The following is a 6000-nucleotide window of genomic DNA, read 5'->3' on the forward strand; positions in this document are numbered from 1 at the left end:
AAGGAAGCTACTAATACATTTATCCTGAATAGTTTGAAAATGTCTTGATCAGATACGAGTACAGATAAAATAACAAAAGGAATCAACTTCAATTGGTAATCAAGCCAAGATAAAATATATGTATCGGTACAAAATATGTTGATGGAACAATCTGGATTTCTCATATTTAACAAAGAAAAACAAACCAAAATTTTCATATCTTTATTTCTCACAATATAAGTTTTCAAAACTTAACATGGACTGGGTGTCTTTGTCAGTCAAAAGCACCTAATTAAATACCAGGAGAAAATAATTTTCTTGCTTGTAAACAAATGTTACAATGTGCTTTTTCAGTGTCCGATAAATATTGGCCATGTTGATTTGTGAGTGAATAAGGCTTTTCACTTCCTTGTCCTATTTAAGTGTGACAGGAAGCACATTTGTTGATTGAATGAATATGGCTTTTCACTTCCTCGTCCTTTGACAGGACGCACATTGTAACCATTGTGTTACTGTCAGCAGAAAGCTCCTCCAGACATCCGTCACCCGGATACTAGTACTTCATTGTGTTGACTCACTGGCCTGAAATGAATAATTCAATAATATTGTAATAATATTCCTACTTCAATAACATTTTTTATAAACAATGCATATTCACCTTCTCTCATAATATTGCTTATTTAGAAAACAACATTCTTCTGAAATAGAGAAGTTTAAGGAAAATTAATCGCAGTGTGTAACATTACATGCTACTTTAGAACAATCTTGAAGCCATCAATTCATCTGATATTTCGAAAACTCAAACAGTATATTCTGTGTAAACAGTAAACTTAACAGATGCATCAATTTAATGACAGTGTACTACAGCTCTTTATATCAATGTCACACAGAAATTCACTCTTGTTTTAATGAAAAACGTTATGTTATTTGTATTACAGGTATGTATTTAATCATGAAATACTTTATTTAGACTGACCATGCTGAAAACATACTTTCACTAGAGTGAAATAAATAAGATTTTTATTAAAATCAGGTGAAATATCACGTTTTGTCACACCTACAGTCAGTCTGCCTCATTGACAATATGGTTTTCTAAGTAAGGTCATGAAGATCACAAAGAAAATATAAGACTTGGATTTATTTTGTCAAATGCAATGTTTATATCTTCATGTGGTTTACTAAAGTTGATATCTTGACTTGAAAATATTACATTTGTCAGATCACAAGATGAAATATTATTAAATATATTTTATTGTCCAAAAAGACAAAGGGCAGCACTTATTACCGCCTACTCCCTATATACAGTTATACATAATATTGCATAATGAAAATGAACAATTTACAGTTGAAGCTTCACATTGTGGAAACATAGTGCGCAATATATATACAGTGCTCATATGAAGGATATGTACAATGTCCTGGAAAGTGAAGACAGTGTGCATCTCATACATATCCTAATATTATACATTTTTGTGTTGAATATAGATTTAACAATATTATTGATTAACAGTTTGGAAACAATACTATGCTAGCTACTGAGTCTATTAGTCGTTTCTATAAGTTTGTGTACAGACAAGAATATTTTTGTATTCAGGAAAACATCTAAGTTTGGATCACCAAAAAGAATACTATGTAGAGTTTTTTGTCCTCCAGGATTATCGATAGCTGTCAGTATTGTCTCCCTAAAATCATCATATAAGGTACATTCGAAGAAGAAATGGAATGAATTTTCACAAGGAGCATGCTATACAAGGAGCATGAGATAAATTCATGCTATCATCGTTATTTGACAAGGAAAACATATTTCTTCTATGTATTTATATTTATTATTTTTCTCGTTTTGATTGAATTATAAAAAAATATCAAAATGATCACACCACTTGACTTGATTGAAATAAACTAAAGTTCTAAAGATTGTTAACAATAGTAAAATATTACATCATAACAATATAATTATTGCAAAATGACACAGTAAGTACAACTATATTCTTATATATAAATTGATATGATTAATAATCAATAATACATGGCAATTGCTTGCACAAAAGAAATCTTTTTGTTTTAAAAGTTTCAAAACATGTTTGTGGACATAAAACCAGATGGGTTTCACAATTAAACAAAGGGAATAAACGAGTTATGATTGCAATACGCATGGGTATTAAAAATAATTATTTTTATACTTTAAGTTTTTAGTAATATCAATATCAATTTATGCATTTGAAATATTTGAATCCAAACTGTTAAAGAGTTATCTGTTTCTGTAAATTATATAAAGATCACATGTAGATTGAACATTTACTGGACATTAATTAGTTGGGTTTTTATTCATTTCATGACATGATTAAATTGGTACAGTAAAGTAAATATCATTTTGGTAGAAATATTAATTGTTACCAAAATTGCAGATCAAACTGTACTTTACTTTAAATATTTACACACCCTTTATGTAATAATTCAGTTGAAATATTACACCTCATGCTACTCATGCTATCTAATCTGTCAACATTGACAATTAAAATAACAACTGTTCACAATCACAAGAGCACAAGTATATCTAGAGGTCTAATATGTTATTGGAATGCATTTGAGTCCATTACAATTTACATCAAATACGCAACTGATGCAAACTTCTGATTTGTTACGATTGTAAATTCTCAGTAGGTTACAATTTGATACATTAGCCTATATCAACATATCAATTTAGTTATTTACTGACATATATCTAGATATGGTCAAAAGGTCAATATTTCGACTTCAAATACAACCCGCAAAGTTATTCAAACTCACAATAAATAGTTTGGCTTAATGGTGTGTAAACAATGAATTATTCTTTACAAGATTTCAGTAGCATTTGTATTAAGTCTGTTCAGCTACCATATGTTGCACTGGGAGTTACCAGGTGGTCATGGATATTTTAAATTGAAATCACAACAGAACGTAAGGAGACCAGATAACAGTAGAATAGTTTGTCAATAAGAATAATGTTCAATACTTACGATAAATGTACCGGGATGGTTAAATTGTCACAGTTTGTCCCGATTGCGTGCCTTGTTGACATCTCCGTTTGTTTCATGTGCTATCCAGCCTTCACCTTCTGCTCTCGAAGCCTCGCTTTCAAACCGGAAGTAACGAAGTGTGCAAAAGGTCAATAGGCGTGTCACTGTTACCTGGCTATGTATAGGCGTGTCACTGTCACCTGGATATGTATAGGCGTGTCACTGTCACCTGGATATGTATAGGCATGTCACTGTCACCTTGATATGGATAGGCGTGTCACTGTCACCTGCATATGTGTAGGCGTGTCACTGTCACCTAAACACCTACATGCGTGTCACTGTCACCTTGATATGGATAGGCGTGTCACTGTCAACTGGATATGGATAGGTGTGTCACTGTCACCTAGACACCTACATGTGTGTCACTACCACCTGGATATGTATAGGCGTGTCACTATCACCTGGATATGTAGAGGCGTGTCAGTGTCCCCTGCATATGTATAGGCATGTCACTGTCACCTAGATATGTATAGGCGTGTCACTGTCACCTGGATATGTATAGGCGTGTTACTATCAGCTGGATATGGAAAGGCGTGTCAGTGTCACCTGCATATGTATAGGCATGTCACTGTCACCTGGATATGTATAGGCGTGTCACTGTCACCTGGATATGTATAGGCGTGTCACTGTCACATGGATATGTAAAGGCGTGTCAGTGTCCCCTGCATATGTATAGGCGTGTCACTGTCACCTGGATATGTATAGGCGTTTCGCTGTCACATGGATATGGATAGGCGTGTCACTGTGACCTGCATATGTATAGGTGTGTCACTATCACCTGGATATGTATAGGTGTGTCACTGTCCCCTGGATATGTGTAGGTGTGTCACTGTCACCTGGATATGTATAGGTGTGTCACTGTCACCTGGATATGTAAAGGCATGTCACTGTGACCTGCATACGTATAAATGTGTCACTGTCACCTAGACACCTACATGTGTGTCACTACCACCTGGATATGTATAGGCGTGTCACTATCACCTGGATATGTAGAGGCGTGTCAGTGTCCCCTGCATATGTATAGGCATGTCACTGTCACCTAGATATGTATAGGCGTGTCACTGTCACCTGGATATGTATAGGCGTGTTACTATCAGCTGGATATGGAAAGGCGTGTCAGTGTCACCTGCATATGTATAGGCATGTCACTGTCACCTGGATATGTATAGGCGTGTCACTGTCACCTGGATATGTATAGGCGTGTCACTGTCACATGGATATGTAAAGGCGTGTCAGTGTCCCCTGCATATGTATAGGCGTGTCACTGTCACCTGGATATGTATAGGCGTGTCACAGTCACCTGGATATGGATAGGCGTTTCGCTGTCACATGGATATGGATAGGCGTGTCACTGTGACCTGCATATGTATAGGTGTGTCACTATCACCTGGATATGTATAGGTATGTCACTGTCACCTGGATATGTGTAGGTGTGTCACTGTCACCTGGATATGTATAGGTGTGTCACTGTCACCTGGATATGTAAAGGCATGTCACTGTGACCTGCATACGTATAAATGTGTCACTGTCACCTAGACATCTACATGCGTGTCACTGTCCCCTGCATATGTATAGGTGTGTCACTGTCACCTTGATATGTATAAGCGTGTCACTGTCACCTGGATATGTAGAGGTGTGTCACTGTCACCTGGATATTGTTATAAGGTTAAAATGCTGCTCAAAGACACGAGAAATAGGTTACAAATTAAACCGTTTATAGCTGCAATGATATAGTTGCATTAGATATACAAAGTTTGTGACAGAAACCTTTTAGATTGAAAGGAATTAATAGATAAAAGACATTTTACATTTATCACAAGAGTAGTCTGGATATTTCATATAAAGAGAACTTTTAGTTCGAAAGGAAATAATAGATAAAAGACATTTCACATTTATCACAAGTGCATTCTTGACATTTCATATTTATCATTGGATTGGTTCCATGTTATCGTCGATTAGTTAATGAATCAAGCAGAGAGGTAAGATATTTTTCATTTGTAGCATCCGGAGTTAGTTACAAAATCAATAGAGAGATGATCAATCTTGCACTTAGGCTTCGGTATTTTTTCGATTACGACACACATGAGTTCATGGTCGGATCTAACTTTTAACGAATCAAAATGATGTATTGTGACATGTGGCAAAGACAGGCCAGGCCCGAACACTATAAAATGATACCTTCAACATTAGGAGAAGAGAGAGTGGTTTGCAATCGATCCCGATCGATCTAAGTTCTCCCCAGTTAGTGACGAGCCTGTCCGGTCTGATTCTGTCGTGTATTGATAAATGGGCTGAGAGGAAGTAAAACTTATACGAGTATAAACCTGGTGTTGCGTTTCTTTATTATGCGAGTATGAATGCTGATGGAGACAATTTGGAGTGAGCGCCGTTTGACCAATCACTCCTTGACATAGCTGTGCCGATGCTCACAAGGCGAGTTGCACAGTCATGGCTTAACTACACCATGATGACCAAGAACGGCAGTACTTTTAGTAACTATAGTAGGTTCGCACTGGACACCCGATAGCAGTTACGACAATATGTATATGCGTGTCACTGCAACCTGGGTATGTTAGGGCGTATCACTGTCACTCGTTATGTATCCGCATGTCTCATGTTACCAATATTTGTATGAGAGTGTCACATAATATATAGGCGTCTGTCAAAAAATCGAAATATGTTCACCTTAATAATATGTATGATAATTAACGTGTTTTGTGCCGATTTCATGGCTGCAATCCTAACATCACTTTTTTGCTGTTTATTTAAATTAACTTTTTTATCACAAATTCAAAGTCAGAATCAAGGAGAACCAAACACGGGAAAAATCAAAGTCTCATGAACTGGAAATACAGAAACTATTCGCCCATGAATACGACCAGTATCTCTTGTAATTTAAAACAGGAAAGTAAGACATTTTACAATTTTATTAACTTTAAATAAATATGACGTAATATAAAACATG

Source organism: Haliotis cracherodii, unplaced genomic scaffold (genome assembly GCF_022045235.1).
Source record: "Haliotis cracherodii isolate W230 unplaced genomic scaffold, xgHalCrac1.p SCAF_10, whole genome shotgun sequence".
Classification (NCBI taxonomy): domain Eukaryota; kingdom Metazoa; phylum Mollusca; class Gastropoda; order Lepetellida; family Haliotidae; genus Haliotis; species Haliotis cracherodii.